Source organism: Pan troglodytes, chromosome 4, assembly GCF_028858775.2.
Source record: "Pan troglodytes isolate AG18354 chromosome 4, NHGRI_mPanTro3-v2.0_pri, whole genome shotgun sequence".
In the NCBI taxonomy this organism is placed as follows: domain Eukaryota; kingdom Metazoa; phylum Chordata; class Mammalia; order Primates; family Hominidae; genus Pan; species Pan troglodytes.
In genome coordinates this window covers 121,213,951-121,241,761 of record NC_072402.2, presented here as the reverse complement: position 1 = coordinate 121,241,761, position 27,811 = coordinate 121,213,951, and the positions used below count along the sequence as shown (strand labels likewise).

Genomic DNA, 27,811 nt, shown 5'->3' with positions numbered 1-27,811 from the left:
CTGCTGTTGGTATCAGACACCATTGAACTAGATGGCCCCACATTGGATTTTCCAGACACTGCAACATATGCCATCCTATGCAGTAAATAGCGAGATCCAGGGTCCAATACGTTTTGTCAGGTATCATTTGATAATAAGAATTCTAACCGATTGGAAATTGTTAACTGGGCATAGGAAACTTCTAGGAACAGACCCTGATCAAAATGCAAGGAATCTGGGATTGGTTGCCTGGTATGCTTAGGCTTAAAGACAATAAAATTAAGCTAGTGTTAAGGTATGCTACTTTGGCAGCCTAGTCATTCACATTTAATTGAGTTATCACCTCTGTTCACCCAGAATGAATACCCATTAAAGATAAGACTTCTTGGGCAATCTCATGGCTAATGCCATAGACCACATAAAGCACATGAGTAGAGTGATTGTGTATCCAGTTTCTCCTGGATATTTTATGCTCGTTATTTTTGCTGTGGATGATAAATCCTAGGATGAGGAGATCGATGAAAATTGGATATAGTAGCTGCTTCAGTTGGTGTCAGCTTGAAGTTGGTGAATGGCAACAGACTTCTGTGGCAGTGCTTAAAAAAACAAAAAAGAGCAGATCAACACACAAAATATTTTATGTCTTCAGATTGCTAGGATAAAATGGCCAAAAATAAAACTCAAAATTTGATCAGTGGGCTGTTGAATAATGTCAATTAAACCCATAGTTTCTCCAGGTCTCTTGTGTAAAAATCAGAGCAGCTATTGAGAAACAGCAAATGTATAAGAATTAGAATAGGCTGGGCATGGTAGCTCACACTTGTAATCCTAGCACGCTGGGAGGCCGAGGTGGACGGATCACTTGAGATCAGGAGTTCTAAACCAGCCTGGCCAACATGGTGAAACCTCATCTCTACTAAAAAATACAAAAAAATTAGCCAGGCATGGTGACGGGTGCCTGCAGTCCCAGCTACTCGGGAGGCTGAGGCAGGAGAATCGCTTGAACCCAGGAGGTGGAGGTTGCAGTGAGCCGAGATTGCACCACTGCACTCCAACCTGGGCAACAGAGCGAGATTCTGCTTTCAAAGAAAAAAAAAAGAAAAAGAAAAAAGAACTAGAATAGTGATTTTTTGGAAAGAATTGAATGACTCAAAGGGTAGCTTCTTTTCCTTTTTGGATAAGGCTATTCCTGAATTTCTTGAAGAACTTCTAATGGCCTTACCTGAGGACGTTTTCAAACAAGGGAAATCTGAGGCCAGGTGCCTGAATCCACCAACCTTGATTGTCTCCAGGCCTGTAATTAGAGTCCCTAGAGGGCCTTCTTGATTAATACAACAAACAAGGCCTTGAAGTTTGGAGAGCCTGTGTTGAGCTATCACAACAATCACAGCTCTTCATCTACTTCTCAAACCTGAGTCGACATATAGACATCTCCAGAGATTGAGAGGAGGCTGGATACACTTAAGCATGGACCCTGTAATAACAAGTATGTACTATGGTTTTCTTTCTAAATATTCACAAAGGAAATTGTGGTTGTTTCCTAGAGTAACTGTGTGCTGAGGAAAGAGAAATACCCAGGACTTTCAGGGATGATTGGACACTGGCTCTGACCTAACGCTAATTCCGGGGGAGGGGGGTTGATTATCAATGTGGTTCACTGGTTGGAATGAAGGCTTAAAGAGATCAGGTAATGAATAGAGTTGTGACCCATGGAGGCCCAGTGGGCTCCTAAATCTATATAATGATGATATTCCTGATTCCTAAATGTGTAGTATCAGTACAGATAATCTCAGCTGATGACCAAATCCCCACACTGCATTTCTGACCCCAAAGTAGCAGTTTGCATCTGTTTTTGGCATAATTATTAATTAGTATTCACTTTTACTATGAAAAATATCCTGGTTTTAATGAGAAAGTATATGGCCACGCTAGCCATTTTGGTAGGAAAGACCAAAGAAAACTCTTAGAATTCCCCCTCCCTGTCAGAAGAGTAAATCAAAGGCCATATTCTGGGGAGAAGGCTAGGAGAGGTGGGGAGGAGATGCAAAGTTAAATGCCACCTTGGAAGACTTAAAAGATGCAGGGAGTAGCTTATTTAGCTTATGCAGAATTCACCTGGGACTCAGAAAATGTTTCACAAAGACCCTTGTCCAGTTGATTATCACAAACTTAATCTGCTTCTTGAGTCATGGTGGTCAATCCAGATATAGTTTCTTTACTGGAGCAAATAAAAACTATTTTTGGTTTGCATCTATTAATCTGACAAATGCTATTTCAAAAAATAGAGAATCTCAAAAGAAGATTATTTTTACTTTTTGGAAACCATAGTTTACTTTTCTTGTCTTGGGATTATAGTTCTTGAGCTCTGTGCTACAATTAGGTCCACAGAGTACTTGATTGTGTCACCATTCCATAGGGCATCATGCTAGTAAACTACATTATTGTATCATGCCCATAAAACCCAGAAATAAAATGTAGCAGTGATTTACAGCGGCTCTCACCTGTCTGAAGCACATAAGGATATCCTTTCCAAAATGAAGAATAAGTTACTGCACCTCGCACCTGATACCATTGAAGAAAGAAACATAACACTTTATAGGCTTCATTGGATTTGGAAAGCAACCAATAATATGGGTGTGCTTCTTCGATTCGTTTACATGCTGACGTAAATGACTGCAAGATTGGGCTGGGACCTGGGACTAGAAAAGGCTAGATAGTCCAAGCTTCACTGCAGGCAGCTTTACTTGGCTTTTATGACCTACTGAATACAACAGGACTCGAAGCTTTTGTAACTGATTGAAATGCTCTCTAAACCCTGTGGAAATTCCAATTAAAAAATCACAGCAGATGCCCCTGGGGTGTTTGAACATAAGCACATCCACTTTGCCAAACAATAATTCCCCTTTTGAGAAACAGCTTTTGTTTGCTATTGGGTCCTGGTACAGGCGAAATTAGAGAAATTTGCATTAAAAATGGACATTCCCTGGGATACTCTTGTGTTTTCTTGATAAGCTCATGAAAAAAAGTCGTTACCCTGAGAAAACATAACCTATACGTGGGCTCAACTATATGGGCTTCCCCTCATCAAGGCTGGCCTGGCTATTGCCACTGCTGAGTGTCCAATATGATAAGCCTCTGAGGTGGTACTCAATTCTAGGGGACCAGAAAGGCACTTGGTATCAGGCTGATTATATTTCTTCGTGGAGGGACAGTTTTTATCATCGTTGGAATAGACATTTATTTTGGACTTAAATTTAAATGATTGCCATACATCTGTACCACCATTTAATAAACACTTTATTCATTAACAACCTCTCTTTCTTCTTTTCATCTATTTACCTTTTAGTGAAATAAGGCAATACACTGATCTCCGTGGAATCACAGTTTTTATATGCCCCATCACTTGAAAGCAGTTTATAGAATGGCAGAATGCCTATTGAACATTCAATTATGTAGTTCAGAAAACAATATCTTACCAATCTAGAGTGCTGTTCTGTAGATGCAGTAAGTGCTCTGAACCATAGACAAATATTTGGTTCTCTTTCTTCTATCGTGTCTTAGTCAGTTTGGGCTGCTATAACAAAATACTTCAAGTGGGTAATTTAAAAACAACAGAAATTTATTTCTCACAGTTCTGGAGACTGGGAAGTCCAAGATTAAAGTGCCAGCAGATTCAATGTCTGGCGAGGGCTTACTCTGCTTCGTAGATGGTGCCTTCTTTCTGTATTCTCACATGGCAGAAAAGGGGTCAAGGCAGCTGTCTTTAACCTCTTTTATAAGGGTACTAATCCCATTCATGAGGACAGAACTTTCATGATCTGATCACCTCCCAAAGGCTCCATGTCTTAATATCATTACTTTGGGGTTAGGTTTCAACATATGAATTTTGGAAGGACACAAACACTCAAACCATAGCCTATAGCAACACTATATGGGTCCAAGAACCAATGGGTGAAACAGAGGGTGACACCTCTTACTATTAAACTAATGATCCTTTGTTCCTTCCTTTCTTAGGGTTTGCTGATTTAGAATTCTTCATACTCAATGATTTCCTACTCCAGATATAAAAAATTATGGTTCCATTGAATTAGAAGAAACAACCTCCACCTAGCTATTTGATTCCTTGTGCTATCGAGAAACAGGCTAAGAAGGGAATACAGTCAAGTCTTACATAAAGTGTGCTGTTTACATTCTGGAATCTTGTATTTTCATATATATTATGACTTGTTTGGCTTAAGACAGTAAAATGTCTTATTCTAATAAAATTAGTATAATAATTTTCTGACAGATATCAATGAAGTGTCTTGAAAAAAGGGGCATCTTTTCCTAATTTGCATAAAAACACCCTGTAGACTAATGAGTCCCTGGTTATAATGATGCTTAGGAGAGTTGAATCTGTCTATCCAAGGTAGCATAGTTGCTGCTATACAAAGGGGTGAAGAAGTATGTCGATGCAAAACGGGATATCTGAGATGCCTCCTAGTCATGCAAATATTTTGTCGCATTGGACTTTTCCTTTTGTGTATGATCTTATAATCTTCCCCAAAGCACCCGAGACTTTGTTCTCTTCACAAGTTTGGAGAAATGAGTTTAGAGGAGGATAGAGTATGAGGAGAATTGCCTCATCTTTGAAGATAAACCCTCCAGTACATCACCATGAATGATGGTTTGATGTCCCTATATTTCTCAAGAACAATTTCAGATGAACACAGTCTTGATCACATGTCTGAATGAAAGTTTCCAGAAGCTTGAAGAGATGATATATTTGGCTCCTGTGGTTACTGTAACAGAAGGGATTACACAATGGGAGGTTCTGCCCAAATCTCTGACTGAAATGCTGGAATTTCTCCCTGTTCTCACACAAAAGAAAGCAACTAAAAAAATCAACTGTCTGATATCACTATAATTATTATGTGGTATATGTATGAAATAATTAAGTCAACCTACAAGTAAAATTTAAAAATATTGAATTTTTGACTTTATAAAAGCAATTTAGATTTTAAACAGCCCAGCCTTGTTCAACACAACACACATCCAGTGTTGCAAAAGAATGTTGACAGTTTCTTACAATTAATTGAAATGAGATCTAACTTTTGAGGACAGAATACATATAACACTGACACATGCAGTGACAAGTTGACAGTGTCATTTCTCACAATGCTGAAGGTGACCAATTGTATGATTTCCAGGATATTCCTCTTGAAATATCCTATTTACTTGTCTAGATCCCATTTAAGGGGTCAGGGTATGCTGCAAGGTATTGCCTGCAGAAGCCTGAGAGGAGTTAGATGCCAAACAGGGCAAGGTGAAATGTTTTCCTAAGCAGTCAGAAGCCCATAAGTAAAGGAGTGCGTATAAATTATGGTGGAAAAGGGATGCCAAAGACAAGAAAAAAGTTATGAGTTAGGTCAGGTGCCAGGAAAGCAGAAATAATCTGAAAGTAGAAGGGTCAGGGAAAAAGGTTTCAGCATGGAATCCACAAAAGATGCCAGCATACTGGTTACATGGTATGTGAACTGTCCAGAAAATGTTATGAGCCATGCAGGACCAGGCATTGATTAGAAAGTTTCTGGACCAGAGAGGGGAGTCTGAGTTACAAGTAGCAGCATAAAATGTTAAAGCCTCTAGGTTTTAGCCCAGACAGCACTTACAGGCTTTTGTCTGCACCTATGCTCATAACATAGTTGCTGGGATGCAGAGCTCTGCTATTGGGGATGCCTGCCATATCCCTTTCTGGGTCACTGGGCTACTTTTGCCTGTGAAGAAGAAAGGTGATCCACTTTGCCTCATCATGTTACATGAGGACTTAGCACCTCTTCCACTTTTACGTGAAGATAGAACTGGCTGCTTATGTGTAAAGAGGACCCCCTCCGCCACGCCAAGCAATTTGTTCTTCTCTTAACTTTTGAGAAATTACAAATTGTCCTATGACACATAATAGAACTACCATTAGTTTACATGGTTGAAAAGTCTTTCTCTTCAAAATTCCCAAGAGAAAGAAGGGCAATCATTCTTATAGGCGATGCTATTTATTTATATCAATGCAAAATTCCAACAAATCACAAGGGAAGAGAAAGGAATCAAACCTTAGATCTATGTATTTGGCAAAGTAATTAATAACTTGAGATAGATGAGTGTTATTGTTTGGATACTTCTAAACAAAACACTCTAAACAAAATTCAGGAATAGATTTATATAAAGGCATTATGCCTTAAAGGCAAAATTGTTTTGTATAAAGTCATTTTTGAATTCTAAAGCAGCTTACATTTTTCTAGATAGCCATCAGTTGATCTTTAAGTCCCTACCATTTAATATCTGGTAAACTCCAAACCATTAGTTTAATTCCATATTTCCATGGTCTAATTTTATCTTTTTAAATGTAGTGTTATTAAGTAGTTACCAGGAGCTAAAAGTGCCACGTATGCCAAAACAAAAATAACCATTTTATTGAAATTTTACTATGTAGAAAACAAAAGCCATTATCTATTTCTAAACATGCCAATCACAAAGGACAATTTTTAACATAATAAGGATTCATATTTTATTCAGTCAATATCTACTATCAAAAAACAAAAGAGATAAAAATTCTTGCCCTCATGGAACTTACATTATGGTTAACTTCTGACTACATCCTTCTCCATATTTATAAACTATCCAATCTTATCAATCTGTCTTCTGCTTCATTCCTCAAATTTACTCTCTTTTTCAGATCTCCTCACCACTGGATTAATTTAGGCTTTCATTATTGCTTTTAATATTTATTTATTCATCTATTTCCAGATAATTCATGCACTTGGTTAAAAAATAAATAAAACAGTAAAAAACACCTAACACCCAAACTTGTGTGCTCTCCTTTCTTCTTCTCAGAGACAACCACTTCTGCTGGGTTTTTGAGTATCTGGAAAGATACTCAGCACCCATTTGTATTTTATATAAATAGTAACATACTATATACACTCTATTTTGTATCTTGCTTTTTAAAATTAATATATTAGGGGGATTTTTCTATATCAGCACATATTAGCCTCATTTATTTTAATAGATTCATGGTTAATAAATATTTATCAACCGCAATTTACTTAAATAGTCCCCTATTGTATTAGTCAGGATAGGTTAGCTTATGTTGCAGAAACAAATAACCCTACAAACCTTGGTGGTGTATTTCTTGCTTACAAAATGTCTGTTGAAGTTCTGGGCAACTGTCCAGGGCAAATGCCTTCCATGTGGCTGCTCAGTGATGGTTTATTATTGATTCTACCATCCTATTGCTGTGCCATCTGGAACAAATGTTCTCCTTAGTCAATGCAGCAGAGGAAGAAGGAGCTTTGGCATAGAAGTAGGCCCACATTGCTTCAGTTTGAAAGAGGCACACATACACTTCTTCCAATCCATTCACCAGAACTAGTCTCCTGGCCTTTCCTAACTACAAGGAGAGCCGAGAATAAAATTCTCTAAAATTCTCGCATATGCCTGAAAGAAAAGAGAGTTGACCTTGCATTTAATTAAAAATCCCTTTGAAAAACTATATTTGAAAGCCGTATTATTAATCTAAATCTTCTCTTTTTTTCTTGTTTTTTGAGACAGGGCCTCAGTCTGTCACCCAGTACCCAGGCTGGAGTGCAGTGGCATGATGTTGGCTCACTGTAACCTCTGCCTCCTGGGTTCAAGCCATTCTCCTGCCTCAGTCTCTGGAGCAGCTGGGATTACAGACATGCCCCACCATGCCCAGATAATTTTTTTTTTTTTTTGTATTTTTAGTAGAGATGGTGTTTTACCATGTTGACCAGGCTGGTCTTGAGCTCCTGACCTCAAGTGATCCACCAGCCTAGGCCTCCCAAAGTGCTGGGATTACAGGCATGAGCCACCACACCCAGGCTTAAATCTTCTTAAGGTGGTACATTATATATTTTTGGGTGTTGAATAAACATACTTTGGCTAGCCAGCATTAGTGGAGTACTCATACTCATTGATAGCATACCCAATCAATGAACGGCCTTTTACAAGTATAAAATAGCTTAGTTAAAAATGACCGTCACAAGTTACATCTGAATTATTGCTGCCATTTTCAGAAAAAGTAAATATGAAAGATAAATATCAAATATTTTAGGAATCATTTTAATACTGGTTTGGTTCATATTCAAATAAACTATAGAATCTCTCAGATTGGCAATAAGAAAGATGAATGAGTACACTAATGTTTATAGTAGCATTATTCACAATAGCCAAATGATGGAAGCAACTCAAGTGTTCATCATAAATGAATGGATAAACAAAATATGCATATACATACAATTAACTACTATTCAGCCTTAACAAGGAAGAAAATTCTGATACTTGCTATAACATGGATTAACGTTGAGGACATTGTGCTAAGTGAAGTAAGCCAGACACAAAAGGACAAATACCATACGATTCTACTTGTATAAGGTGCCTAGAGTAGTCAAATTCACAAAGACTGAAAGTAAATGGTGTTTGCCAGGCCCTAGGGGAGGATGGGATGAGGAGTTATTGTTTAATGGATATAAAGTTTCAGTTTTGCAAAATGAAGAGTTTTGGAGATGGATGGCTGCACAGCAATGTGAATATACTTAATGCCACTAAATTATGTACTTCAAAATGGTTAAAATAGAAAATATTATGTTATGTATATTTTCCCACAATAGAAAAAAAGGTGTACAAGTAACAATCTTTTGAGAATGATGACAAAAATCTGTGAGAAAACCTTGCATTGCTCTGATTCCTTAAAGGAACTAAAGAGGCAATGGGTATGAGTAGTGAACTAGCAAGCTGGAAAGAGAAAAAGCTGTAGTCAGAGAATAAGAAACTGGAGTTAATGACTTAGGATGTAAAAAAATTTCAAGTGGTGACAGGATCTAGGATATGGCCATGGGAGCATATGGCTGCAGTGGAATAAAGGAAAAGCTAATGGAATATGTGCATGCCAAAGAAGCAAGAGGCCAAAATGCTGAAAGGGACAGCCACATGAATGTTTAAATCACCCAGGAGGAGGACAGAGTTTGGGATGAAGAGGAAGATTGTAAGGGGCTAAATCTATAAATAAGTAAAATAGGAAAGTTCATCCCTTTTGATTAGCATTTCTGGACTATATTTAGCCTCTACATACAGTCATACGCCAGAGGAGCTTGGAGAAGACAGCTTGTATAAATGAGAATGACAGCTAGCTAAGAAGAGCAGTCCCATGGACTGTTCAAGTCTGCAAGAGCAGCACATTCCTTCCCTGTAGGAAATGCGCGTGGGAAAGCATATTACAATCAGAAGCTATTTAGTGAACACGGGATGAGGGAAAGGGTGGTGACAGTTGAGAGGGGAAGAGGAGAATTGTAGTGCTTAAATGCCTAATGACATCACCCCATAATAACCTGGTTTATCAGTCTCCAAAATAGGGTCACTCACCGCAGAGTCCCAATAGAGCAGTTAGGATTCGAATATCTCTTTTCCACTAGACACGCTGAGCGGGTATTGCCAAGTTTTCTCTTTGATGTCCTTTTATCTAGGCATTCGTGCTGACTACTCAACTTTGGTTGACAACCGCCGCCTTTTTTTTTTTTTTTCTTTTTTAGAGACGAGGTCTCCCTCTGTCACCCAGGCTTGAGTGCAGTGGTACGATCATAGCTCAGTGCAGTCTCTAACTCCTGGGCCTAAGAGACCTTCCCACCTCAGGCTCCTAAGTAGCTGGGGCTATAGGGATTTACCACCAGGACTGGCTTTATTTTTTTCTTTATAAAAATAATGGCATCATTTAATGTGTAACCAGTTATAAAATGACTCAGGAGACATTCTGCCTCTGTAAATTATGTTGGCATTTCCTAGTGACTGAATGTTTGTGTTCCCCCCAGATACCTATCTTGAAGTCCTAGTCCCCAGTGTAATGGTATTGGGAGGTGGGGCATTTGGGAGGTAATTAGGTTTAGGTGAGGCCATGAGGGTGGAGACCCCATGATAAGACTAATACTCTTAGAAAAAGAGGAAGAGACGTGAGATATCTCTCTGTGTGTGTATGCACACCAAGGGAGACCATGTGAGGACATAATCAGGTAGATAGGAACCCCTCTCCAAGAACCAGGCAGGCACCCTAATCTCAGACATCCAGCCTCAGAATGATGAGAAATATGTGTTGTTTAAGCTACTCAGTTTACGGCATTCATTATAGCAGCCAAAATGAAGAAAGCATTTTTTCTGATAACATTCTTTTTTGTCAATTTTAATAGACTCTAGGAGCTGGGTATTTGCCTTACCTTATAGCAACTATTTTACTTTTACTATCACTATTATCATTACTGTTTTATTATTTTGTTCAGCTTCTCAAAATTTCTGATGCTCGGACTGCCCTTCTAGCCATATTATTATTATGTTTTCATTAATTCATTCATTTCAGTGAGTCTTCTACATAAAAGGCACTTCCACTGATACATTATGTACTAGGGTCCCAAGGGTCCTAAACTAAGCTGGATCTGTCATGGAGAGACCTGAGTTCCTAAAAGAATGATCTGATTTGGACCAAGGACCGCTCTAATGGAAATGGGTTCTTAGTCTCAACTCCGGAGGAGGCTGCCACTAATTGGATTTTGCTCAGGCATCCATCCAATTTTGAAGGGCCATTTTAACTTGCTGCCTCTTACTTTTTGTTAAGTACTTAGAGAAGTGCATTAACACTTCCATGTCCCTAGAGATTCTTTTAGCATAGTATCACATTAAGAAAAAAAAAAGCCTGTGGTATCCTAAGCATAAAATAGCTTTTCATTTATTCCTACCTCCAAAATTTTAATTTATTTTTCCTTTTATTACGGATAGCTGTTATAGATGCAGATGGGAGGGAACATCGGTATGCCTTCTCCCAGATTATTTACCTTTGGATTTTTAACTTAAAAACATTTTTTTCTTTATATTATATATGTCAATTACCAAATAATTAGAAAATACCCAGAAAACATAAACAAGAAAAACAAAACTAGATAGCATCCACAGTTCTACTCTCAATCACATTTAACATTTGATTACACATCCTTCCACTTATTTTTAATCTGCTGTCTGGTTGTGTCTCTCTTCAGATTTACTATGTGTAAGAAAACAGTTTTTTCACATATGCAATCATACATACTATACATATTATTCAGTAACTTGTTATATTTTGCCTGCATTGTGAACATCTTTCTATGTTGATACATATAGATTGATGTCTCCCAATTCCATAATCTCCTTCTTATAATGTCTTCCTGTTTGAAAAATGACCAGAATTCCTAACATGATTAACAAGGACCAGTCTGCCCTCAACCTCATCTTATACTGGTTTTTCTATACTCCAGACATTTCAATCATTTCTCATTTCCTTGGAAAGACATGCTGTTATCCATGTGATATGGTTTGGCTCTGTGTTCCCACCGAAATCTCATGTTGAATTGTAATTCCCAATATTGGGGGAGGGACCTGGCGGGAGGTGATTGGATCATGGGAGCAGATTTTCCCCTTGCTGTTTTGGTGATAGTGAGTGAATTCACATGAGATCTGATGGTTTAAAAGTGTATAGTACTTTCCTCCTTGTTCTCTGTCTCTCTCCTGCCACCATGTGAAGATGTGCTTGCTTCCCCTTTGCCCTTCCATCATGACTGTAAGTTTCCTGAGGCCTCCCCAGTCATGCTTCCTGTATAGCCTGTAGAACCATAAGCCAATTAAACCTCTTTTCATTATAAATTACTCAGTCTCAGGTAGTTCTTTATAGCAATGTGAGAACAGACTAATACACCATGCTCTTGGCCGAAATTTCTTCCACTTACATACCTCTTTCCTGAAAAACTCCTGCTTATATTACTTATATAAAGTCTTTATTTTAAATATAGGTCATATCTTCCTGTTATATGATCTTACAGCACCCTGTTTTCATCATGGCACTTATCACAAATGTAATTAATTGATGATTAACATAGTAATTTAAGGGATCTCTTTCCCACAAAACTACAAGCTCCATGAAGTAAGAGACTAGTTAGCTTAATATTTGTGCTCCTAGCACCTAGCAAAGTGCCTGGCACATAGTAGGCACTCAGTAAATGTTTGTTGAGTGAATTGTAGTGGATTTAAGATAAAAGGAGGAAAGAGCAGGTGCAAATGTAAATTTGTAGGTCTTAAGATGACAAGTTGAGGTGCCCTGCATTGCCCAAACTAACAAACAATACAGTCAGGAGGGTTAAAGGTGATTGTAACAAATTAAAAGACAAGATGTGTGCTTATGCCTTCTTTGCACAGAATTGAAGAGAAGAATGTAAGAAGAAAAACCCAGAGGACTCTTTTGATTTTGCAGAATTTGGTCTGAGAGGTAGAAGAGAATGTCTGGGAAAGAGAAGTCTAAATTTGATGAAATTGCAAAGGAGAATAAAGTATGCTATGATTGGGAAATGAAGGATTACAGACCAGCTAAGAGAGGCAAAAAGAAGAACCTTTATGCCCCTAGAAGACCAACATCTGGTATTTCCCATTCTGTTCAGAATTTTGTCCCAAGATTAAATCCACAAACCTTTGTGTCTCTATTGGAGAAGTAGCAAAAAAAAAAAAAAAAAAAAAAAAAAAGCTGGGTGAGATGAGGAATAACTTAAGTGACAGTGAAGAGCACTCTTACATCACTAAGGCAGCAAAACTGAAGGAGAAGTATGAGAAGGATGTTGCTGACTGTAAGCATAAAGGAAAGTTTGATGGCACAAAACATCCTACTAACGTTGCCTGGAAAAAGGTGGAAGCAGAAGACGAAGAAGATGAGGAGAATGAAGAGGAGGAGGCAGTGGAGGAGGATGACTTTAAAACCATTTATCTATCTCTATGTGAATATCTTAGAGTATGGGAGGATTGTAATTGATATGTTTCTTATTGTGAAGTGTCTATTGGCCTCATTAGGTTTAATTACAAAATCTGATGATGATCATATCGTAGCCTCTCAAAGTGCTCTAGAAGTTGTCAGTGGTTTACATGAAGTGGCCATGGGTGTCCGGAACACCCTGAAATGGTATGAAAGTTGTATGTATTTCCAAACATTTTAAAAATGAAAAAGCACTCTTGTGTTCTGTTCACTGTGTACTTTGTTGTTGGTGTAACAAGGCATTTAAAGATGTTTCTGACTTGTTTAATTTGTAAGGTGGTGTTAACTGTATGGTTATTGGCTAGAAATCCTGAGTTATTAACTGTTCATATTTATAGTTTGTAAAAAGAATAAAACAACCAATACAAACTCTTGATGCTTGGTATTGAGGCTATAGGGAGAGATGTCTTTTGCAGGGGCCATAGCTCAGAGGGTGCACTGTGAGGCTGGAACTGTTTCCACTGTGATGGGCTTCCATTTAGCTTAGGGTAGTCTTGTTTTTTTATATAGTGACATAACATTGTGCTGCTTGGAATAAGGGGGTCAGGTGGCATGAGAAGTGTTAGAATTTTTTTTTAGTTAAATGCAGTCGTTTTTAAATTGTTTTTAGACAAACTGTAGAGCTCTTCACTGTCAGCAAAGCAAAGAGCCACTGTGTCAATGAAAGTTCAATAGCCTTCTGTACTTAAACAAGATTTGCAATGTTCTGGGTTTTTTTGTGTTTCAAATGCTGAAATGTTTTCAAAGTTAAATAAACTGTACTTCAATCTTTAAAAGGTGACAACTTCAGGAAACTGCCTTTTATAGTTACTCTCTTCTCAGTAGGGTAGGAGATGAGAAAGTCTTCTGGAAGTGATTAAGATTCTGGGAGGTGGAAGAAAGGGTAGCAGATGTTGAAGATAACATGAAACATTTTGGAATAATCATGGTGAACAATTGGAGAGTTGGGCAAGTAATATAGTATCTCTTTAGGCCATGTGAGGGTTAAGGTTAATAGTCATTAATAAATGGCAATATTAATCTACCTGGCATAGGATTTTCTTCAGCAGAATATCAGAGCCTGAGTGGGCTTGGTAAAGGCAGACTTAAATAGACTCATTTAGGGATAGTAACATTACAGAAGGTAGGACAGAAGGACAATTTTGAAAATAATTTTAGGGTACTGGCAAAATAACATTTAACTAGGTTGGATTTATTGTATCTATGGTCTATAAGAAAGGAAGTGAAGTCAAAGAGTTGTCAGGAGAATAAAGGATCAATGGGCTAGAAATCTAATGAGGCTTAAAAAAATTGTGGTGGGAGTATATTTCAAGGAGAAAATGGAAAAAAGGAAGCTTTGTTCACAGCACAGAATCTTAAATTAATCCCTTTGAAGTTGATGGTAAGTTCCAAAGAATGACTATGGGAGTGGGTGGCTCAGGTGGGATGATGGAGGTCATTGTGGGAGATGTGTGACGCAGGTGTCACACAGACCACCCAGGATATTGTATCACCTAGGATGAAAGCCTAGCTTGAGATACAGAGGAAGAGTGCCAAAAACTTCAGAGAATGGAAGAGGACGTGACCAGGATATTAGAAATATGGTTCTACCAACCCAAATGTCTATCAATGATAGACTGGATTAAGAAAATGTGGCACATATACACCATGGAATACTATGCAGCCATAAAAAAGGATGAGTTCATGTCCTTTGTAGGGACATGGATGAAGCTAGAAACAATCATTCTGAGCAAACTGTTGCCAAGGACAGAAAACCAAACATTGCATGTTCTCACTCATAGGTGGGAATTGAACAATGAGAACACTTGGACACAGGGTGGGGAACATCACACACTGGGGCCTGTAGTGGGGTGGAGAGAGTGGGGAGGGATAGCATTAGGAGATATACCTAATGTAAATGACGAGTTAATGGGTGCAGCATACCAACATGGCACATGTAAACGTATGTAACAAACCTGCACATTGTGCACATGTACCCTAGAACTTAAAGTATTAAAAAAAACTTCTAGAAAAAAATATGCTATTATATATAGCAAAAAAAAGAAATATGGTTCTAGACATTGCTATAGTTTAAATTATGTACATGAGACTGCTTAAGGAGAGCTCATAGCATGAGAAAATGGAAGAAGATCACCAAGATTTACAGAAGAAGGAAAGGAAACTAAGCCCATTAAAAAGGTAGGAAAACGTGGCCAGAGAGGGAAGAGGAAAACCAATACAAAGTGTTGAAAGCAAAGAAGGTGATACCAATTGTAATGTGCTTAGAATAGTGTCTTGCTATTTTATAACTGAATAAAATGTGTCAATGAAGAAGAGAGTTTAAAAGAGATGATGATTATATTTAGTGATGAATGAGTTCTTGGTAACCAAGAGGAAGTTGTAGAATGGATATGATGCATCAAATTTAATATTTTAATTTTCCCCTTCTTTCAGATTTTTTGAGAAATATATAGTAATCAGTCATGGGATAAGAGGTCTTATCATTCTTTTCCACTTTAAAATACCTGTTCTCATTATAATCATACATTGGTTTTAAAATTTCTTAGGAGACTCCATCACCTTCGGATACGTCAGTGATTTGTATCCTAGTTCCCCACCTCCTTAAAAAAACAGGTTAGTCTCATGGGAGCATTGCAATTCAACTGCTTTCCTTATGAGAAATTGTCAAAAATTAAAAAATGAGGTACTCTTCCACAACTTTGGAAACACTACTACAGCATTCTCAATATTTAAATAAATGTTTTCTGCTGAATATCCATGCTTGACTCTATTGATTTTTTACTGTGTAAGTGTGATCTGGCTTGGAATATGTAGTATATTATGAAGTATCTACTTAAAGATTTATTAGGCATGTATTTTCAAAGTAGAAGGGAAATAAGGTGTCAATGATTGTTTGACCAGAGATAGTATTATAAATTGTGCATAAAAGGATTTTTATTTGAAAATGCATTCTACATGTGCTGTATAAACTATTAGGAAGCAAAAAGCATATGTATAAAATATATATAAATGCATAGAAAACAGCTATCTGTTCATGGCCAGTATTTGTTGAATGTCTGCTGCTATGTGCCAGACACTATACTAGGCACTCTGGATATGGTACTGCATGAGGCAGGGAAAGGCCTGCTTCACAAAGACTGTGGTATCTTGGGAAAAGAAAACCTTAAACTAATATTACAAGCATGATGACTATTCCAATGCGGGAAATATCTAGTGCTATGGGGATGTATAATAAGACACTAGAAAGACACAATCAAAAATATTAACAGGTTATTTCTGGAAATCAAGAAAAATTACAAGTGATTCTATATTTTTTATTTTATTTTATTTTTCAAACCTTCTGTTTTGAGCAAAACTTTTTGTATTAGTCAAGATTTTCCAGAGAAACAGAATGAATAGGATATATAAAGATATGTATAAAAGGGGATTTATCATGGGGTTTGGCTCACGTGATTTTGGAGGTCAAAAAGTCTTATGATCTGCCATCTGCAAACTGGAGAACCAGAGAAGCTGGTAGTGTCATATTCCACGTCTGAAGGCCTGACAACCTGGAGTTCTGATGTCCAAGGGCAGAAGATGGATGTCCCAGCTCCAGAAGGAAGAGTGAACCCATCCTCCTTCTATCTTTTTTGTTCTATATGGGCTAATCTCTTCCAGAAAACCCTCATAGACACATCCAGAAATAATGTTTTACTTGCTATCTGGGTATCCTTAAACCAGTCAAGTTGACACACAAAATTAACCATCACACTATTGTTACCAGAAAAGACGTAATGTTCATTGGGTGAAAAAAATTCAAACAACGCATTTTAGTGCTGCTTCATCTCTTGCAATTCTGATCAACAACTTTAGCATTCTAAAGTTTATTTTAAAACATTAAGTGCTAAACTAAAGACAATGTTGCATGTTCTTTTCTTGGATTAGTCAGTGAGGATTGCTGATTTTTATTCAATCCTGGACATCCTGGTAGCATTTGGATTAAAGAATACATTTATATGCATAAAAACAGACATTTAGACCAATAAAAAGGAATAAAGAGCCCAGAAATAAACCCACACATGTATAGTCAACCAGTCTTTTACAAGGGCACCAAGAATGCACAATGGGGAAAGGACAGTCTCTTCAACAAATGGTGTTAGGGAAAATGTGTATCCACATACAAAACATGAAATTGGACCCTTATTTTACAACATATACACAAATCAACTTGAAATGGATTGAAGACTTAAATATAAGGTCTGAAACCATCAAACTCTTAGAAGAAAAGATAGAGAAAAGCTACTTGACATTGGTCTTGGATATGACACCAAAAGCACAGGCAACAAAAGCAAAAATGAACAATTGAGACTACAGCAAACAAAAAAGCTTCTGCTTGGCAAATGAAACAGTCAACACAATGAAAAGACAACCTATGGAATGGGAGAAAATATTTGGAAACCATGTAACTGATAAGGGATTAATATCCAAAATATCGAAGTTCCTTAACTCAGACAACTCAATAGAAAAAACTCAAGTAACCCAATTTCAGAAGGGGCAAAGGACCCGGATTGACATTTTTTCAAAAGAAGATAGACAAATGCCCAGCAGATCTGTGAAAAAATGCTCAAAATCACTGATCATCAGAGAAATGCATATCAAAATCACAATGAGGTATCACCTCACACCTGTTAGGATGACTACTATGAAAAATAAAAGATATAACAAGTGTCAGTGAGGATATGGAGAAAAGGGAACCCTTGTACATTGTTGGTGGGAAAAAAATTGGTACAGCCATTATGGAAAACAATATGAAGTTTCCTCAAATAATTAAAAATAGAACTAAGATATAATCTAGCAATTTTGTTTCTAGATATATATCCAAAGAAAATGAAATCAGTATCTTGAAGAAGTATCTACACCCCTGTGTTCATTGAAGCATTATTCACAGCAGCCAAGAGATGGAAACAACGTAAGTGTCCATCAACAGATAAATGAATAAAGAAATTGTGGGACATATATACATTAGAATGTTATTCAGCCATAAAAGAAGGAAATCCTGGCATTTGCAACAACATAGATAAACCTGCAGAGCATTATGCTAAGTGAAATAAGCCAGACACAGAAAGACAAATTCTGTAAGATCTCACTTATATGTGGAATCTAAAAAAGTTGAACTCAGCTGGGCGCGGTGGCTCACGCCTATATTCCCAGCACTTTGGGAGGCCGAGGTGGGTGGATCGCCTGAGGTTAGGAGTTCGAGACCAGCCTGGCCAACATGGTAAACCATCTCTACTTAAAAAAAAAAACAACAACACAAAAATTAGCTGGGCATGGTGGCGGGTGCCTGTAATCCCAGCTACTCGGGAGGCTGAGGCAGGAGAATCACTTACAACCTGGGTGGCAAAGGTTGCAGTGAGCTGAGATGGGACCATTGCACTCCAGCCTGGGCAACAGAGCGAGACTTTGTCCCAAAAAGAAAAACATTGAACTCATATACAAGCAGAAAGTAGAACAGTAGTTGCCAGGGGCTGGGGAGTGGGGAAAATGAGGAGATGTTGGTCAAAGGGTATAAACCTTCAGCTATAAGAGGAACACCTTTTGGAGATCTAATGTACAGCATGAGTAGTGATAGATGTGTTAATAATAATAATAAATAGCTTTATGGGGGGTTTACAAAATAAGCACAGATTAAGAAACTCAAATATTCAAGGCCAAGTTTCATGCTATACTTATACAGGATAATGAACAGTTTGAATTTCAATTCCTCCACAGGAAGAAAGCAGAGACTGAGATTGACCACCAGAGTATATAAGTAGGTTAGGAATTCTGTTTAAAGCTACTGCAAGTGATGCTCACATTTGTTGCCATTAAATTACGGATCTAAAGGGTAGTTAGTGATTCAATATCAGACTCTGCCTGGTGATAATTAGAGAGAAATAAGTTTTATAACTGTGTATTATATGTTTTTTCTGGATTCTGAAATGACTTACTTATTCACATACTAAAAAAAAAATCCATCTCAGTGAGAAATAGGGAGATGCCTAGAGCATATAACAATTTTGTGCATACAGGACATTGTGTTAAAAGTGACTAATGACAATTAACAGTTAAAAATAGATACTCACCTAGAACACCTATACAACACACACATTACATTTCTAAAGGGCTTAACAATTAAATGCATTCAATACTAAAACTACCTGGACCATAATTTCATATTCGAGACCTTGTAAGCTCTTCATTATGAACATTATTTACTGTAGATATTTGGAAGTGTCACAAGATAGAATGCCTGGGCAGACATGCTTTTGCGTTACATACACTATAAATGTATGGTACAAACTATAAATCAGGGTGACTTCTCATTTTTCAAGTGAGAGTGAATTATCACTTCAGCCTGGTAATTGGTATATTATGTGAGCTAGTTGATTTTTTAAACTTTAAAGGTAGTATGTAATGACACATGCACAACAATTTATAATATATTTGAGCTTCCCTGAAGTCAAACTTCAGACATTAAACACACTGAATCAGTGCACTACTATAAATAGAGAATAGTAGATAGCATTTTATTTGGTCTTTAGAAGATCAGTGTGAAGGAAGTTTGGGCAAAACAGCAAGTGTTTAAACGGAAAACAGTGTGACAGGGATTATGGCAGGGTTGCAGCATTGGCAATTAGCTAATGTCAATGATACACTTAAGAAACACTGTGCAAGACAGCTAATAAATCACAGCCAACCATCATTAATAATCCATGACAGAAGGGAAAAGAGAAAGAAAGGAAAGAGAAGAAAAAGGTAGAGGAGAGTGCTCTGTAGTGGGCTACACAGTAAAAATGAAGTGTGCTATGATTAGAATTATTTCTATTACCAGAGGACCCAGGAAAGGCTTTCTAGTGAACAATTCAACAAATAACCAGGGGGTTGATAAGCATATTGCTAAGTTATGAGTTTTTCATGTCTTCCATTTCATTTTAATTGTGTGCATGTGAGTATGTGTGCCTTTTAAAGTCATGGTACCAGATGACTTTATAATAAAAGGCACACATAGATATAAGGGAGTTAATTTTGACTTCCTACATGTTTCTAAAAATATAATTCCAAACAAAAAGGTAGGTAATATATTGCCATATAGTCTCTTTTGGAACTTCTTAACTGGACAATTTGCCAGCAGCAACATATAATAACCACTGGACTCAGAAAATAATACCCCAAAAGGAAGGCCTCAGAAGCAAAGTTTTTCTCTGATCTGCCCCATCTCTCACTCTCGTTTTCCCCCAAGGCTAGCCAAAGAAATTAGGATCCCTCTTCCCTGAGGTGAGTCATAGAAACCAGAATCCCTTCCCTCAGAGCCAGCTATAAAATCTAAAAATATTATAACTTTCTCACCCTGCTTGTAAAAACTGGCCATATCAGGAGTTCGAGACCAGCCTGGCCAATATGGCAAAACCCTGTCTCTACTAAAAATACAAAAATTAGCTGGGCATAGTGGTGCATATCTGTAATCCCAGCTACTCAGAAGGCTGAGGCAAGAAAATCGCTTGAACCCAGGAGGTGGAGGTTGCAGTGAGCCGAGACCTCACCACTGCACTCCAGCCTGGGTGACAGACGGCAGAGTGAGACTCTGTCTCAAAAAAAAAAAAAAAAATAGACTAGTCATAGGGAAATTATCTGACCTACTTTGTTTGAATATAGGTCATAAGAGTCCCATTCCTGAGAGGGTCTCACCCCTCACTCAGAAGGAAGGAATACATGATCAGAGAGGCCAAAAAGAATCTAGACAGACAGGCCATGCTGGGCTTCCCCCCTTAGCCTATTAACATTAGATCTTACCCTTTTGTCCAATCATATTTTTACACAGCTTCCGTACTTTGTTGAACCCAAGCATAAAAATGGACAATTTCCCCTCTATCTTTGGGTTTTCATTCTGAAGGCTCTCATGTCAAGTAAAACTATGATCAAATAAATTTGTACACCTTTCCTCTTAGTAATCTGCCTCTTGTCAGTGATTTTCAGCAAACCTTCAGAGGGTGAAGGGGAAGCTTTCCTTTGGCTCTGACATAACCATTACTTGAAGTTTACCCATATACAGATAACTTTACACTCTTCTCATATCCATTTAATGTTTCCAGTCAATGTTATTACCTGTATCTTAACAATTATGCCAGAGTTCATAGTGAGAAGTGCAGCATACTAATTTTTAAACACTGACTAGGCTATTAAACTGGCAGTTATGATGTGGTGTGATAAGGGGAATGTCAGGGAAAGTAGGAGGTGCTATCGTCAAGGCATGACTTCAAAGGTCAAGGAAAGCTTCCTGCAGTGACGTATAATATGAGACCTGAAGGGCTTGTAAGAAGTAAACAGGCAAAGATAGAAGAGGATTGGGGTGGAGAATATGATTCAAGCAGAGGGAGTGTCATGTGCAAACCCCAAAAGTAAGAAGGAGTATAGCAATATGGAAAATGGAAAAGAATTTAATCTAAAGTGATAGATTTTGAGGTATGAGTGGTGATAGATAAATCTAGAGAGGTAAATTGAGACCTAATTAATCACAGAGTTTTGAGGCCAGTGACAAGGCAGTACAGAGTTTAAGCAGGGAGATGGCATGATCAGGTCTGGAGCAATTACAGTGATCCAGATAGGCTATGATAAAGATTTTTTTTTTTTTTTGAGATGGAGTCTTGCTCTGTTGCCAGGCTGGAGTGCAGTGGCACGGTCTCGGCTCACTGCAACCTCCGCCTCCTGGGTTCAAGCGATTCTCCTGCCTCAGCCTCCCAAGTAGCTGGGATTACAGGCAGGTGCCACCACACCCGGCTAATTTTTGTATTTTTAGTAGAGATGGGGTTTCACCATGTTAGCCAGGCTGGTCTTGAACTCCTGACCTCGTGATCTGCCCACCTCGGCCTCCCAAAGTGATGGGATTACAGGCGTGAGCCACCGCGCCCGGCCAAGCTATGATAAAGATTTTAAGCACTAGTTGTAGTGGCCTTAGATGCTGGTTACATAGAGTTATTGAAGGGTATAGAAAGAGGTTGGAGGCAGAATTCACAATAATTACTATTCATTATTGAATTACAAATTCTTAGAGGAATTTCAGATTATTATTTTACCCCCATGTATGTAGCACAGAATAAATATTCAACAAATATGTGTCAAATTAATTAAGAAATAAAACAAATTCAACCAAATTTATTTTTCTTCTTTTATTTTATTTTATTTTATTTTATTTTATTATACTTTAAGTTTTAGGGTACATGTGCACAATCTGCAGGTTAGTTACATATGTATACATGTGCCATGCTGGTGTGCTGCACCGATTAACTCGTCATTTAGCATTAGGTATATCTCCTAATGCTATCCCTCCCCCCTCCCCCCACCCCACAACAGTCCCCAGAGTGTGATGTTCCCCTTCCTGTGTCCATGTGTTCTCATTGTTCAATTTCCACCTATGAGTGAGAACATGCGGTGTTTGGTTTTTTGTCCTTGCGACAGTTTACTGAGAATGATGATTTCCAATTTCATCCATGTCCCTACAAAGGACATGAACTCATCCTTTTTTATGGCTGCATAGTATTCCATGGTGTATATGTGCCACATTTTCTTAATCCAGTGTATCATTGTTGGACATTTGGGTTGGTTCTAAGTCTTTGCTATTGTGAATAGTGCTGCAGTATACATACGTGTGCATGTGTCTTTATAGCAGCATGATTTGTAATCCTTTGGGTATATACCCAGTAATGGGATGGCTGGGTCAAATGGTATTTCTAGTTCTAGATCCCTGAGGAATCACCACACTGACTTCCACAATGGTTGAACTAGTTTACAGTCCCACCAACAGTGTAAAAGTGTCCCTATTTCTCCACATCCTCTCCAGCACCTGTTGTTTCCTTTTTAATGATTGCCATTCTAACTGGTGTGAAATGGTATCTCACTGTGGTTTTGATTTGCATTTCTGTGATGGCCAGTGATGGTGAGCACTTTTTTTATGTGTTTTTTGACTGCATAAATGCCTTCTTTTGAGAAGTATCTGTTCATGTCCTTCTCCCACTTGTTGATGGGGTTGTTTGTTTTTTTCTTGTAAATTTGTTTGAGTTCATTGTAGATTCTGGATATTAGCCCTTTGTCAGATGAGTAGGTTGCGAAAATTTTCTCCCATTCTGTAGGTTGCCTGTTCACTCTGATGGTAGTTTCTTTTGCTGTGCAGAAGCTCTTTAATTTAATTAGATCCCATTTGTCAATTTTGGCTTTTGTTGCCATTGCTTTTGGTGTTTTAGACATGAAGTCCTTGCCCATGCCTATGTCCTGAATGGTAATGCCTAGGTTTTCTTCTAGGGTTTTTATGGTTTTAGGTCTAACATTTAAGTCTTTAATCCATCTTGAATTAATTTTTGTATAAGGTGTAAGGAAGGGATCATTTCAGCTTTCTACATAAGGCTAGCAAGTTTTCTCAGCACCATTTATTAAATAGGGAATCCTTTCCCCATTGCTTCTTTTTCTCAGGTTTGTCAAAGATCAGATAGCTGTAGATACGTGGTGTTATTTCTGAGGGCTCTGTTCTGTTCCATTGATCTATATTTCTGTTTTGGTACCAGTACCATGCTGTTTTGGTTACTGTAGCCTTGTAGTATAGTTTGAAGTCAGGTAATGTGATGCCTCCAGCTTTGTTCTTTTGGCTTAGGATTGGCTTGGTGATGCGGGCTCTTTTTTGGTTCCATAAGAACTTTAAAGTAGTTTTTTCCAATTCTGTGAAGAAAGTCATTGGTAGCTTGATGGGGATGGCATTGAATCTATAAATTACCTTGGACAGTATGGCCATTTTTATGATATTGATTCTTCCTACCCATGAGCATGGAATGTTCTTCCATTTGTTTGTATCCTCTTTTATTTCATTGAGCAGTGGTTTGTAGTTCTCCTTGAAGAGGTCCTTCATGTCCCTTGTAAGTTGGATTCCTAGGTATTTTATTCTCTTTGAAGCAATTGTGAATGGGACTTCACTCATGATTTGGCTCTCTGTTTGTCTGTTATTGGTGTATAAGAATGCTTGTGATTTTTGTACATTGATTTTGTATCCTGAGACTTTGCTGCAGTTGCTTATCAGCTTAAGGAGATTTTGGGCTGAGACGATGAGGTTTTCTAGATATACAATCATGTCATCTGCAAACAGGGACAATTTGACTTCCTCTTTTCCTAATTGAATACCCTTTATTTCCTTCTCCTGCCTAATTGCCCTGGTCAGAACTTCCAACACTAGGTTGAATAGGAGTGGTGAGAGAGGGCATCCCTGTCTTGTGCCAGTTTTCAAAGGGAATGCTTCCAGTTTTTGCCCATTCAGTATGATATTGGCTGTGGGTTTGTCATAGATAGCTCTTATTATTTTGAGATATGTCCCATCAATACGTAATTTATTGAGAGTTTTTAGCATGAAGCATTGTTGAATTTTGTCAAAGGCCTTTTCTACATCTATTGAGATAATCATGTGGTTTTTGTCTTTGGTTCTGTTTATATGCTGGATTACATTTATTGATTTGCGTATATTGAACCAGCCTTGCATCCCAGGGATGAAGCCCACTTGATCATCCAAATTTATTTTTCTTTGCAACGTAACTTAGGAGAGGAGTTCTCATCTCCATTAACATTGGCAATGCCTGGAGTGGTGGCTTTGTTTGGTTTTTGTTTCCATTGAGCTGCCCTAACTTGAGAAAGAGAAATTACTGTTCCAAAATGTTTATTATGGAAATTTTAAAACATATAGAAAGGTTGAAAGAATACCAAAATAAATAACCCACCACCTTGTTAATAATTTGCAATAGTTCCTTTGTGTGTGTGTGTATATACATTTGAAAGTTACAGACATCACACTTCACCTCTAAATATTTCAGCTGTAATTTCTAAGAAGATGGGATATTTTCATATAAAACTATAATAGCATTATGGTCCCTAAGAAATAGAACAGTAATTTGCACATATAATAGTAATTCCAAAATATAACACTAATTTACCTAATATAATCATTTTCAAATTTCTCCAATCATCCCAAAAATGTCTTTACAATTTTTAAAATAAGGATTTAATCAAGATTCACAGATGTGCTTGGTTGTTTAGTCTCTGGAAATGAGAGCTTTCTGAGTAAAGAATAAAAGTTTTGAATTATTTGACCTGGGACAAAAGTGCTGAGAATCCCTTAATATTTGATAGACAGTATTGTGAAACCAGGTTTATTTCCTAATTGGAAATGCTTTCTTTCTCTTTAGCCACTAGTTCAGTTGGCAAGTGCTTTGTATTTATGAGTCTTAGGTCAAAGATTCACTCTCCATGTGATTTTCCTCTTACTTTATGGAGAATATCTGTCCACGTGATCATACATTGTACTCCATGCCCTGGGTAAGCACCTGATAAAAAAAAAAATTGGCCTTTGGTCACAGGCAAGAACTGAATAAGTGTATATAGATTATTAGGTGAAAATCTAGTACATCTTTGGTGGAAAAAACCCTCAATAAATAATAAGTTATTAATTTGGTGGGACATCTTCAAATACAAAATAACCCATTGGCTTAAGTGCATGCTTGCATCATGGGGTAATTTGCACAGTGCTTCCAGTTGAGTCTGTGATTGGGAACAAAGGATAAGCTGAGATAAATGACAAGCAAAGTTGGACATCACTCTCTCCCATTGCACTTGCCAAATAATCAAAATGTAGAAAATATTAAGTACAAATATCTGAGCCTATTTTCTAGGACTAATATTTGTCCTCCTTTCACTTCCCTTTCCCTCTCCCCATCCTTCCTCTTTAATTGAAATGCCAATAGGAATTTGACAGTGATGGACACCCTAGTGGCCTCATAATGAAGTTTGCAGATCGGGTGCAATATCTCACTTCTAGTTGCACAAGACTGAAAAATGGTTATAATTATCCTTCTTTGCATATGTTCAAGCACAGTATGGTATTGCAGGGTGCTGTCTCTTAAAATTGTGAAACTGCAAGTCATGGTGTTTTCAGAAGACTCGGTGAATATTGGTTTATACCCTTTAGTTCCTAACTACTTGAAGCTTCCCTGTGAGCTGTATCAGAGAGGATGGATAACCAAAACAGAAACATTTGAACTCTCTGAATAACTGGGGTAATTCCTTTATGAGCTTTCTTTTTCCTTTTAAAATTTGAAAATAATATATACCATCCTATATCACACACTCTGGTTTTATGTTAAAACAAGCAACCTGATTTTTCAATGCATATTAAATATAAATATTTGCAAAGGAATATTAGTGATAATGATGATGGGGCAGTCGTGGTGGTTTTGGAAAGTTTGTATGTGAACAATAGACCTTTCCATATATATATATATATATATATATCACTTTCTGGTTTCAGGCTGCTACTGCTATTTATAGTCTACCCTTGATGGTAAGCAGATGTCTCTACTCTTAATCTCTTTCCTTAGCCTTTGTTTCAGGCAAGCTGGCTCATTTCTAATTGTTCCACACTGGGCTAATCCATCCCTTTTTCTTACAATATGCTTGAATGGCACATGGTTAGATGCTGCTACAATGCAGATATTAGGGAATCCCTACATAGTGCATTCTGTGAACATTCCCTGCTCATTGGCATTACATAAAAATGCCCATTATTGAAATGCAGAGATAAATAGGGTTCCAGAACCAAGTGACTACTAGTGCTTCAGGACCTTACCATTTTCTATTAAAGTTGATTCAGAGATAAAGCTCACAAAACTGGAAACACCACCAGATGGGACATCAACTGGAGGTTAGATGTACTTCAGGATATATTAGCAACTGTAATCACAAATTGTTCAGCTATATATTCATAGTAGAAAAGATTATTAGTGGATCAGGGATTCCTAATCATCAGAGTGTGTGGCAGATTAATGTGAAGAGAAGGTTTACAGCCAGGCTTCAGATTATTGTGTACAGCCTGCAGCCAACTGTATCTCTACTATGCCTGTAGTAACAGTGGGTATACATACTTGTGCATATAAACATGACTCATCAGAAATGTCCTGCAGAAAAAAAAAAATAGTTCGCCATTCCTCACTACTTGTAAACCTACATTTTTCCCTTAGAGTTTCATGTAGATTAATTTCCTTTTCTGTCTACCATTCTAACTCTCAAAGAAAAAGCCTTCTAGGAAATATAAATCAGTGGGTTGCCTCAACTGACATAACACTGAATTGAGAACTTTATCAATAGTTGATATTATGGAGACATTTAGTACTTTTGAGGGAAAGTTGTTTAAGGAAGTAGATACCCATGGGACTATCTTACTAGCACTGCATGCATTTCAGGCTTTTACTGTGCTCAATCAGTAATGTGTTAAAATCACAAAAGCATATGGAAAGCTTTACTTTGTTTAGGAAATATGTGTACTGAATACAGTGCAGGCATATACAGTTGCCCAAAAGGGAAAACTAAGAGGAGATTCTGTTTGCTGATTGCTTAAAGGGGGTTTCAGGATTTTATTAGCATCTTTATGTAACCAGGAAAGGGGAATCAGAGTCCTGGACTGAGCCTAAAGTAAGATTTAAGCCCATTCAAACATGTCTGAGGAACTTTTAAGCAGGACTTTCATGAGTCCATTTGCCAGAGAGTTGCTCTTTGAAAAACGGGAGAGGTAGGGAGGTTTTGTGCCTCAGGTATCCCTGTTTCATAGCCAGGGCCCCAAGCGTGAAGTTTAAAGAGAAAGGCGTAGTAGGCATGAAGCATCGAAGCAAATTCCCTAAAGCACTCAAGGGAGTAGAATGTGGCATCAAGAGGCAGGAGGCTAAGTATTCCCTTCCCTTCTGGGTGGAAAAGACCTTGGCTTTGGTACAGTAAGACTCCTGGAAATCCAATGTTGGGAGCATCTAGGGGAGGCACCCTGGTGTGGCTAGACATTAGCCTTGTCACAGGACCAGCAGCAGGGGAGGTAAAACGTACCCTCAGGTAGCTTAGGCAGGATCTGAGTTTTTGTAAGCCCATGAAAACCTTAAATGG

General features: G+C 37.8%; 1 pseudogene; it reads left to right on the top strand.

Moving 5' to 3' along the window:
• Positions 1-27,811, top strand: part of LOC742424 (high mobility group protein B3-like) — a 43,113-nt pseudogene that overhangs the window by 2,066 nt on the left and 13,236 nt on the right.